Source organism: Struthio camelus, chromosome 3 (genome assembly GCF_040807025.1).
Source record: "Struthio camelus isolate bStrCam1 chromosome 3, bStrCam1.hap1, whole genome shotgun sequence".
NCBI classification, from domain to species: Eukaryota; Metazoa; Chordata; class Aves; order Struthioniformes; family Struthionidae; genus Struthio; species Struthio camelus.
Window position 1 is genome coordinate 41029925 of NC_090944.1, and position 12553 is coordinate 41042477.

A 12553-nucleotide genomic window follows, 5' to 3' on the forward strand; every position below is an offset into this window, starting at 1 on the left:
ATCTCAATTGCTGTAATCCCTTTTGCGTGAAATAGTACAGGCATGTCTCTTGAGGCTTTTAAAAATGTTGTTGCCACAATTTTCTTATTAATTTATCAGTTTGACAGTGGAGAACTTCTTCACCAGCTCCTCTTCTTTTACTGTGCTGTACCTCCACAGTAAGACTCTTTCCTGCCTACTTAACACTCCCCTGACCTCCGCTCTTCCTCTGCCTGGTCTCCGTAGAAGGCTCTTACACACCCCTTTCATTTGCTACTTCCTGGTTGTTCCCAGATTCCTTTCTAAGGTCCTCTTTACCCATGACTACGTAGGAAATAATGCTTTGTCATTTATTTTTGAGCTGTTAGAGATTGTTGGTCATCTAGCATTGTGGTACATTGGTCTTCTGTAAATCTTCTGACAGACTACAGTAGAAAAATACATGTCAATTTTTAGCCCTAATGATATTTGTTTTAGAATAATCTGGTTGAGGCTGTCTGTTTTTACAGACAGTGAACAATATGCATCGGTGTTGATTTAATGATAGCTCATTTTTTCATTATAGAGACCTTGCCTTAGAAAGATTTTAGCAATAATAAAATACATTCTTGTTTTTAACCTTGTCATAATGCAAGACAGCTTTTTGTTGTTTTTGGCTTTTCATTTTGTTTTTTCTTAACAGACTGAGTCAAAGAAGGTATGGTAACAGCAGAATTTCTTGCTTACTTGCCATCTTGCTGCAAGATAGGTATCTTCCTAGTAACTCTGAGGTGGATTTTGTGGAAAGAGTAATATGAAAAAGGTAGGGTTGGGAAGGAGGTCAGGAGAAAGAGGCATGAGATACTGCTATATAACATATCTTAACTAGTTAGCCGCTGTCTTTACCATGTTGCTGTTAGTCTTCATCTAGAGCTTATTAAAGCTAACCTTTTTCTAGACTTTTACCTGGAGTTGGTACTGAGCCATTGTGCTTGCTACCATTTGCAGGTGAAGTATATGCAATAAACTGGCTATATCCTGTTTTTAGGATAGATTGTAACTTCACTTTTCATGGGAGAAGGAGAATTGAGGAAGGTTTAGGAGGTGTGGAAAAAACACTAGAATCTTTTAGTAACTTAGCAAAAAACCAGTCTCTTGAACTGCGTCCTCTTTTCCTGTCTGAAATCAGTTAGGAAGAAGGTAGAAAACGGCAACGTGTTAACTAACAGAGAAGATCCTGAAGAGGAGGAAGTCTTTTGGTTGTCTTCGCCTTATGATTCAAATGATAACTCAAAGGTAGTTTGGAAATGAAGCATGGCAGTGTAATTACCAGTGCTCCACTTAACAGGTTTCTTTTTAGCATAATCTTTAAAAAGAAGTAAATTCACAGAATGAGTTCAGAGAGGTGGAAAGCTAACACTGTGAGATCGGTGACACCTTTATGAAAAAGATGCTACCTCTCTCATTTCAAGCTGAGCCTTTAACTCTGGACGTGTTCCCTTAGAAAACCATGTCAGGAAGGACTGGGAGTTTCCAGAATAAGTCAAAAGATGTAGGTAGTAACGTGACTATTGTAATGTCTGTCAATTTGAGTAAGTTCTAGTATTCTCTCTGGATCCTTGTAGTTAGTGGAGATTGAAATGTAATGTTTACGTTGCCAGAGGAGCACATAGATGGTGGATTGAATCTAGAAAAAGGAAAAACATGAGTTACGTTGGTAATCTACGATTTTTGAGCTACTGCTGTGTTTAACATAGTTTCTCTAACCAAAAGTCGGGTATAGAACTGTTCATGTTCTGTGTTTGTGTGGCAGCGTGTGCATTCAAGCCTACCCAATTTAGCATGTCTGTCTCACCACTTTAGAAGCATCATGACTTTTTGAATTGTGTAAAATAAGATGTCTGCTATTACAAGTCATTAGACCAAACTGATAAAGCTCCTTTTTAAAACTCTACTAGATTTTTTTCCTGGCTATTCCTGTTGGAGAGTAGTTCCAGATTCTCACTCCTTAGATTATTGCAGGCATTGTAATTTCCAGTTGCAGGCATTGTAATTTCCAGCCTAAACTTCCTTCTGAGCAGTTTATAGCTGTTTTGTTTTCTTATTAGCTTTGTCCTATAGTTTGAATGACTTTTTCAGTCTGGGCATTCACCCTGATCTATTTATAGACGTCAGTCATTTGTCTATCAGTTTGATTACTTGAGTTTATTTCTGCGACTCCCTTTTTTGTAGGGTCTTTACATCTCGGTATTCAATCTAAAACAGTATTATCTCTTCTTGATTTTGTAACTGTTTAAAGAAATCTGGATCTGTAGTGACAAAATTGCAGGTAGCATTTATGACTGTATTTACACTAACAATTAATTTGGTCCATTAACAATCAATTAATAGACGCGGTTAGTCCTGAGGTCCCTGTGTCTATGTGGTTCCAAGGTTACTTCAGATTAGAGTTAGTCTGGTCCTCTGAACCAGATGTCCCTGTCATGCATGTGTTTTGAAGTTGTTTGTAAGACCAGTCATTGGTTCAGGCCTTTGTGTTTCCCTGGGGGTTGAAGTGCATTTTGTGACATGTAGATCAGAGCCTGCTGTTTATCTTTCTCCAGAAGAGATCTAGTTCATTTATGTTAGAAGGTCTTAAAAGGTAAACTGAACCAGCACGTAGCAAGTTGAGATCGCTGGGGAAAGTGCCTGCAAACCATACCGCTGCTCTAAACCCAGACTCAGCAAGGTTCCTCATAGTTATTTCACTGAAAGTCAAATTCAGCTGTTTGGTTCTGTACCTGACTCACCTTTATAAAGATATTATTCTCCTAACTGACCCTTAAAAGCAGATTGTTTTATTTTCTTTACCTTTAGATAACTACAGATATCCTCTAAGGAGACAGGGAGGATCTATCCTCTCTAGGAGAGATACACGGAACAGACGCTTTATTCTAATATGTGAGACTTACCTATAGGTGTAGCTCCCTGCTTCTCAACTAATTTTAGAAAGGGCCTACTTATGACTAAGGAGATTCTTGTGGTTAGCAATTTTTTTCAGTTGCATTGCAGCTGTAAGTGACAGAGGTAGGCAGTTTAGTTAAAGAAGATTTAAATAGTATCCTCACCTACTACAGCTATTCCATTATATTTTCTTGCAAGTTTACAGTGCTAAGACAGTAGACAACAGGCTCAGGGTGGAACTGGGAAGTTAGACAAGAGGAAAAGCATTTTCGTCATGAGGATGACTGGACATTGTGAAGCAGGTTGCCCAGAGAGGTTGTGGAGTCAACATCCTTGGAGAAAATAAAAGCCTGACTGGGCAGGTCCCTGAACAACCTGGTCTACATTGGACCTCCTTTGCGCAGGGGTTGGACTAGAAGACCTCCAGAGGTTGCTTCCAAGCTAAATTATTCTGTGTTTCAAGTGAATTATTCAGCCTTTATTCCCCCCCCCCCAAAAAAAAAAAAAAAGGAAAATGCAATGTTTCCCAACTAAGTGTTTTTTTTTTTTTTTTAATTCCTTGTTTGTGATTTTGCATATTTGGGAGATTAGCTGTATTTTGAAGATTATTTCTCAGATTTTGTGTTTGCAACCTCAGAAGTATCAGTGAGTGTTATAAGAGTCTCTTACAGTGATATTCACTGCCTACACTGTTTTTATATTTAAAAATAAATATATAACTTCTTATCAGAGTAGTCCATAGGTCAATTGCCTAGCACAGTATGAATTACTCAGATTTGCAAACAGATGCCTGCAGAGGTGTACCTGACATTACTCACAAGGTATGAGGCTTTACTCATGCTTGGGCATGTTCTGTCACTGTACACCAGTCATATTTATTGTGATCAAAAGTCTTGTTGTTAGCTGATCCTTGAGAATGCTAGCCAGTCACAAATTGTGTATGATGCCCTCAAAATTTGAGGAAAAAAAATACCTACATAACACATACCTTAATATCTTAAGATATCTAACACAAAATATGTGACAAATTAGGATGGTTAATGCCCCTTTTCTGCAAGAGTTGTCCCGACTGGAGATCAGTTTTGCCCTGAATTGCAAACGTGGTTGGTTTAGGAAGACGTAAGGAGTATAATCGACCCATAGATTATGAACAAGGCTTACCTTTGTTGTTACCGTCAAACTGATTACTCAGCCTTCTAATTTATCCTGTCTGTCTCAGGCTGCCTACCCATATCCAGCCTTTCTCTCAGTTGTGCAAATTCTTTTTTGCGTTACAGTTTGTAATGTTCATACATCCTAATTTGACATACAGTAGAAACTGTCAAATTCCCTTAATTTCCTCCATGAATATTCCTTTGCCCTCTGCAAATGTTACGTTTTTCCACTTTGAAGGCCATGTTTGACCTTGTCAGCCCTCTGGCTCCTCTTTCATCATAACAGCAAGCGCAGTCTGGAAAAGCAAAGCCTCCATTCTGCCTGTCCTGTACTGCCGGACTCCTGCAAGCAGCTGGGGTCAGTGGGGTCAGGCTATATTTTCCGCTTAGTCTTCAAACCAGCGTACTCATCTTTCCGTACTGGTTTTCCTGTGTGGAACATCTGCAAAGTAGATGCTCGATACGTTTGTATTTTTTGCAAAACGTTGTCTCAAACGCTTGAGAATTTAGATGTACGAGATTTCACCATGAGTGATCAGCGGCCATCTGTCTGGGATTTCTGGACATATATGATCAGGCTGGAGAGCTAGTATTGCTTTCTCTGCTGGAGATAGGGAGAATTCATTTTTTTTTCCTGTTTGACCAATATCTCTGGACCAAAGTTGCTTCCTGAAATCACTTTCTGTTGCACTGACAATTATTTTTTCCACGTGTCATTGTGCATCTGCGTTCATCTTTCCATTCACATGTGGTCTCTTTTTTTCTGTAAGCTCTTTAGTATAAAGGCTCTCTCTACTTGCACAACAGACAGCTAGTTAATTTATCAGGCCTATTATTGAAAGGCCTATTCTGCCTATTTATTATAATAGTAATAAATAAGAATAAACTTGTAATACGTTGTCAACAAACAAAGTCCCAGGTAACTGGAATGAAAATCAGTCTTGGACGTAAAACTGTGTTCTCCTGGAACATTTCATATGTGCTTACGGCTTCCTGTACTTGCTTTTTCTAGTGATGACTTATCAGCTCCAGGACATAATATATGAGATTATTATCTATTATAATTTTATATTATAATTCTATTTTGTAATAACGTATTACATAGTGATTTTTGACGGTTCTTTTCCTGCTTTTTAAAAGTTTGTTCAGGTAGGAGTTTGTGGGGCACCGGTGGCAACTTTTTAGCACTGTATAACAGAAGTTTGGGATTTTTACTTCGAATATTTTCTACTCTGCCTCGTGCCACCACCTCTCGAGTATCGGGGACTGTGTTTATGATCCTGTTCTCCACAGACATCATTGCTCTTCTTGTAACAACAAACTGTCTTGCTTACCCATGTTTTTGCTGTGAGCTTTGGGTGCTTCCCCGCCACTTCTACAAGCCTGTTTTGTGTGTCAAAATCCTGAACTTCTATGCAGAAAAACAGCTGGTTATTGGAAGTGTCACGGCACTGTGCAGTGTTCAGCTTAAGGCTAGAGTGTCCCACCACCAGGTGTGGGAGGACTCCCCGGCTCCATTTAGTTTTCAGGGAGGAATCTCAGTCCTCAGTTGTGTTGTGCTCACTGGAACTGGTTTTTACTAAAGCTGTCAGGTATTTGTTTGCAGTGAGATGCTCCTAAGTGATTCCAGGTAGCATAATGAATCCCGATGCCTGACTTGGAATAGCTTTCTTGGGGGTAGGGAGAGAAATTACTTAATAACCCTCAATTATGGGAGGATGAGGTTTTCATTTCTTTAGAGCTGTGTATATTTTTTTTCAGCTGTGAATGGGCAAATCTAATGAGTTGAAGAAACTTAGCTGATAGTTTGTAGTTTAGCCTAGCCCACACATTCCTATAAGGTCCCTTTGGAAAACAGTCATAGTCTACGTTTTCTCTGCCTGCATATGGTTTTGTTATCCCCCTGTTAAATTCTTATTTTGTCACTGATCTTTTTTTGTCAGTCATATGCATACACATAAAATTGGCTAGACCTGAATTTAGAATATTTAGATAGTAATATGTCTACTTTGTCTTTAAAAAAAAAAAAAAGAATAAAATTATGAGGTAGAATATCTGCTATTTCACTGTATGTTTCAGAAATAGAATTTAGTTATTTCAGCTAAGTGTAAATGTGTTATCCCAGCAGATTATGAACAGAGCGGTAAAGTAAAATGTTAACAGTAGTTCTTTGCTGTAGCTATAGGTTCACACATTTGTGCTCAGTGAGTCAGTTATTTGCTTTGTTTTGGTTTAAAAGGTTTTGTTTTAAGGGCACATCAAGAATTTACATAACTAATGTAAATATACTGTACTCTTCTTTTTAAAATGTCTATTATTATTGGTTAAGAGTTGAGAGAAGAATATTGAAAACCTTCCACAGAAGAGGCTTGAATGGATTCTAACATAAAATTCATTTTGGATGTGCATCACATCTGAAATTAGGTTATTGCTAGGATCGTTCAGTAGCTATCAGTTTATGATAGCTTATGAACCTAAGTCCTGTTGAAAGGCAAAGGAATTTAAGCTTCAGAAAGATTATTAGAACTTTAGCCTTACAGTATTCTCTGTTCCATAGATTTATGGGTTTTACATATGCAGCATACTGAGCAGCGTTGACACTTACGCTTCCATGTGCATGCTCCTGTAGTGCTCGTTCCCTCCTTAGGCACCTCTCCGTGGTGTGGGCTGCACTGGTGCCGTGGGCTGCAGCACAGGGGTGTGAGTGAGCCTCTGAGAGGACAGGGCGGAAGAAGAGGGTAAACCAGAACTCCTTAAACTCAGATTTTAGTGAAAAATCTTTATGCTGTAAAAATGATGATTTTGAAAAAATTGAACTAGAAGAATATGAGTTCCTTAAGTGACATAGCTTTCTGCATGGAAAAAGATGAAGATGTTGGTAAGGGACAAAAGAGTGGTGGCCTGTAATGTATGTCATGTAAGACATGGCAGTCTCTCTTTTTTTTCACCACAATTTTGTCTGTAGGATCTAAGTTCCCATTTCTGGTTAAATATATGATGTATTTTGTTATTAAAATAGAGATTACCTTTCATTAAAATAAGCAACAAAGTGAACTGTAAAGCTTGTGTACTTGGTTATTGACAGATGAGAGGAACAGAATTGCACAGCTGCAAACTTAAATTTAAGACCGTTGGCAGTACAGGCCTGAAAATGAGTTGTCAAACTTGTCTTCTGTCTGTTGTGTTTACTGAACCTTGATTTAAAAATTAACATGTTATGATGTGTCTGAATAAGAACTGCCACCTGTTTGTAGGAGCTGCAACTTTGAAAAATTCTGTCTCTTGTTACCAAGAAAACTCTATATCATGTACCTTTGTCCCTAGAAAACTAAACCATTCAAACCAGTCTGTGGTTAAACCCTAGTAGGAATTATCATTTACAATGCTAGTATGCTGAATCAAAAAGTCTAACAAAAAATTAATATCAGGCTAAACAAATGCATTTATAAAGTTCTCACATTAGTGCGTATGGGAAGCCATCAACACTGAAGATGAGCTTCACAGAGCTCTTGTAGTTTAAAGATGAAAGGTCGTTTAGTATAATATCTTCTTCTTTATTCCCTTCAGTCTTAACAGGAAATGAAAGGAAAAATAAACTATAAATGTAGACTAATACTAAGATTTGTTGGATTAAATAAAAGTCAATATAGCAGCATGTGTTTATGTGGCTGTTTAAGAAAAAGGCTTATTGGAGAGAATTCCCCTTTCACGTTCTTAAATGAATGTCACAGCCACTGCAGGAATTGTGCCCAAGTGTGCTGGTTGGTGGTAAGAACATGGTGAAAAGCCTTTTGTGATAATAAGGCAAAATTGCTGGCAACACTTACTTTCCCTTCTCTCCCGTCTTATATATTTGATCGTGTTTCATAACAAGCTGTTGAGACTTCTGTTGAAGTACTGATCTTCCAAATGCTTCTCATCAAACTTATGATCTAATAACTGTTTTGTTTTATACGTATCCTCAGTTTTCAGATATGATGTGTACCGTACATATGTGATGTGCTTTTAAAAAGCAATTTCATTTGAAGTAAACTTGCTTTCAAATAAATATGATTCTTTTAAGCTTGCCCTTTGTTTTATTCATGTTAATATAAATATTCTATCCAGCTGAGAAATTCCTAGATTTTTCATAAGACAGTTAGATAAAAAAGTTTTAAAGAGTCTTCTTTGGCACAATATATTTCCTGCTGCTTGACGATCTGAATTAGAAAGTTGTTCCATAACATGAAACCCCGCGATTGTGACAAAGTGTAATTTCATATTGGTATACATTAGAAGTACTTATTACAAAGCCAGTGCGAGAAGCTCTTTGTGCATTTTACACCTGTATTAAACAATGCCCTGTGTAGGTAAGCCCTATAACTAGTTTGGTGGCCATTTGATAGTCTGTAGGACCCAGCTGGGTTCAGTATGATTAAATTTTTTATAGAGGCATCTGCATTTCTACTATTGGGGAAGAAAAACCTACCTGTCTAAACAATTCTCTTCTGTGTTTTTCTCTCTGAGAATCAGCATTTCATTGCCCGTTTTCTTTATTCCAACTGTGTCTTTTTCTGTTCTTTTGTTTTATTGCTGTTTCCTTACACCTTGTTTCATTCCTTTAATTTCTTTTCTCCCCTCCATTCCCTTTTATTGTGTGCCTTTGCCTGGATTGTTTTTTACGGAATACCCATGAGGCCATGAAATAAGTTACAAGAATTTGTGGTAATGTTTAAGGCTGAGGTTTTTGTTTTCCAAGATTGTTTTAAGATGCTTTACAAATCAGAAGCATACTCAGATTGCCTTGAAAAATATGTGCATACTGGCACCTGAAGAATAGATTTATCAGTACAGGCTTGTGGTTGGTTGTGTAAAATACTAAATGTTTTTGCTGCCTTTAAGATGAATTTTTATAAGTTCATGAAAGAATTAGTCTTTTGGGGTCTCTGCGGTAGCAAGGAGTTTGGCTTGTAGGTCAGAGAGATGTTGAAAAAATATTAATTATCCCTCACTGTTGGATTTCTTTTTTTTTTTAATATAGCTGACTCAAGCTCACACTGCACTAGGCGTTTTTGTTGGTACAGCTTTTCTTCTGTATGAAGAGTTGTGGTTTGTGGTAGACATAGGTCTACTAGCAGAGGTCCAATGTAGCCATTACAAGCGCATCGCTGTTTGCAGAGCTGTCTGTTCCTCCGGAAACTTGCTCATCTGGCCATTCATGTTTCATTTCCTCATTTCAGTGCCATCTCCCATTTTTACAAAGCAGTGCTGCATCCCATCCCCACCTCCTTTTTATGCATCAGGTGAAACTTGTTTGCCTAATCCACTGCTCTGCTGCATCTGTCCATTTGATGGGACCTTGGAAAAAGAGGAGGAGAGAGGTCTTGCTGGTATTCTGCAGCCAAAAATGTGATTTTCAGCAGGCCTTGCATTCAGTAAACCCCAAGAGCTCTCCCTAGGTTTTACATCTGCTCAGTAACAGCTGTTTCCCCCTTTCCGTGAACTGGTTAATTTAGAAGTTGCCCTGCAGGTGATCCAGTGTGCATGTGAGTATTGCAGTTCAAGGTGTGGAGCACTTACTCTTGTTAATGTTGCTGAGTTCAGGTGACATTGTGCATTGGGATTCAGGGAATATGGCAGTGCTGTGTGCGCTTTCCTCTACTTGGAGTGAGGAATGCAAAAAAGTTTTACCTCAAGGATGGATTGTATTATGAAGCTTGTTTAGGATGTATATTATTTCCGTTGGAATGTACTTTAGCTTGCAAAGTTAGTGGTTTTTCAAGTAAATGCTCGTATAGATATCTCTGTAGAAACACTTTTTTTACGCATGAGAATTTTTTTTTAATAACAGCTGTCGTTTTTGACTGCATTTGCGCACATTATGGCCAATGGTTCCATGTAAGAGCATTAAAAAGTGAAATAACCATTACTTCCACTATTTCCTTTTTGTTGGTAGTAATATATATTCCAGTTATTGTCAAACCCACTTCTTGCTTAGATTATAAATCATGTTTTTCAACAACTGCGATGAAAAAACTTACTCATGCCCTTCTAAATTATGGTCCTAGTGAAAAAAGAAATCTGTCAATTTGTCTGAGTGGGAAAGTGTTTTCTGGCTCATATCTGAATTTGAATCTCCAGATTTTAAACCAGCTCATTTGGAAAAGACTTTGATCTTTCATCCAGAATGGACAGTAGAAGACCCTTTTGCTTCCCAGAGAGAGCAGAAGTCTCCCTCTGTGACAGCAAAAATTCTGACAAGCAGTTTTTTTTTAAAATACCTTTTCCTATAAGGCCCCTAAGTTTAAGGACATAAAATTCAAGATATCCTCAAACCTTGTAATAGCAGGGCTATGGATTTGCATGTGATTATTATGTTCAGGGACAAATGACATAAATGAACAACAGCAAGCACACACATTTCTTTTCTGAACGACATTGGAAATTGAATAGGGATTGGAACAGGAAGATGCTACCTTTCAGAGAAGCAAGCAAATCAGCTGAAGAGACGCATCTTTCTAAAACAGCAAGCTCTTGCTGAGTTTAGATTCAGGAAAGCCAGGAGCTGGAATTTGCTATATTCACGGAAGTCTCTCCAAGTTTTTTTGGGTCCCAGCTCCCAACCATGTGCAACTCTTGCTATGTCACCTTTCTGTCACCATGTTTTAAGTTGCTATACCCTATTTTGTGGAATTCCTTTAGCGTCTGTGATTGTAGACTTCTTCGTGCTGGAAAGTGTATTAGTAGGTCATCTAGTCCGCCCTTGTGCTCAAAGCGAGGTTAGTACTGAATTCAGACCGTGTTGCTTACAGCCCTCTCCTGTCAGGTCCTGAAAGCCTCCATGGATGGAGTTTCCGTGTCCTCTCTGGGCAACCTGTTCTAGTGCTTCATTATCCTCGTGGCAGAATATTTTTCTTTATATCCACTCAGAACCTGCCCTGTTTCAATTTATGACCGCTGTCTCTCATACTCCCACCATGGACCTCAGTAAAGAGAGTAAAGTTTTCGCAGTAACCTGCTTGTAGGCACTGGCAGGCTGCAGTGTGATTCCCCCAGAGCTGTCTCTTCTTCAGGCTGAACAAACCCAATTCCCTCAGCTTCTCCTAAGGGCATGTACTCCAGCGCACTGACCGTCTTGATGGCCCTCTGCTGAACTTGCTCAAGTAGGGGTCCCAAAACTGGACACAGTATTCCAGATGTGGTCTAGTGAGCGCGAAGTGAAGGGGGTTAATCACTCTTGTTGACCTGCTGGCTATGCTCCTGTTGCTACAGCCCAGGGTGCTGTTGGCCTTCTCTTGTGCCAGGGTGCACTGCTGTCTTGTGTTCAACTCACTGCCTACTAAGACCCCAGGTACTTCTCAGCAGTGCTGCTCCCCAGCTGGTCAGTCCCCAGGCTGGACCATTGCAGGGTGAGTTCTGTTGCTGGGAGTGAGTCCATACTGTCTGATGGTAACGCTTTTTTTTTTTTTTTTTTTAAAGAGAATATATGCTCATCACTGTACCCAAAATATTTCTCGTTGACAGCATTTAGCAGAGATTCTTCTATTCTGAATCAGGACAATTTAAATAAGCATTAGAGAGCCTTCAATCACATATTAGTGATCGTTTCCAGATGTTTCAGAAGTGGCACTGGCTTACCTTGTTTTAACAAGGCTAGTACCTGGATGGTCTGCCGCTGTGGCCGTATGAATAATAGGTATTGTTTCCTTTGTTGAGGAGCAGGTGGCCTGATGATGTTTAGGAAATGAGAAGAATACGTTTCCGTGGCTACTCAATTAAATCGTCTATGGGGAAACCACATACGGGCCTATAGGGATAGAAGGTGGACCCTGTAATGACCGCTGTCTCTAGTGAGTGAATACTCATTCTCCAGATAAAACAGTGATAGCAGTAATAAGTACCATACTTCAGTGTGGAATCTAGGGAAAATGAGATAATTCAGAAATAAACTTTGTAGTATTGAATGTAGTGATCACAGAATCACAGAATGGTTTAGGTTGGAAGGGACCTCTGGAGAGCATCTAGTCCAACCTCCCTGCTCAAGCAGGGTCACCTAGAGCATATTGCCCAGGATCACATCCAGAAGGGTTTTGAATATCTCCAGGGAAGGAGACTCCACTACCTCTCTGGGCAACCTGTTCCAATGCTCTGTCACCCTCACAGTGAAGAAGTTTTTCCTCAGGTTCAGATGGAAATATCTGTGTTTCAGTTTCTGCCCATTGCCTCTTGTCCTGTTGCTGGGCACCACGGAGAAGAGGCTGGCCTCATCCTCTTGACATGCCCCCTTCAGATACTTGTACACGTTGATGAGATCCCCTCTCAGTCTTCTCTTCCCCAGGCTGAACAGGCCCAGCTCTTGCAGTCTTTCTTCATAGGAGAGGTGCTCCAGCCCTCTAATCATCTTGGTAGCCCTCCGCTGGACTCGCTCCAGGAGTGCCATGCCTCTCTTGTAGTGGGGAGGCCTCCCCAGGGCTGAGGAGAGGGGCAGGATCACCTCCCTCCACCTGCTGGCGACACTC

At 39.5% G+C, this 12553-nt stretch overlaps 1 protein-coding gene across 8 annotated transcripts in view; it reads left to right on the top strand.

The window, feature by feature from the left end:
* The window catches only part of FAM135A (family with sequence similarity 135 member A), an 89007-nt gene that overhangs the window by 21145 nt on the left and 55309 nt on the right, over positions 1-12553 (top strand). The window lies entirely within an intron of this gene.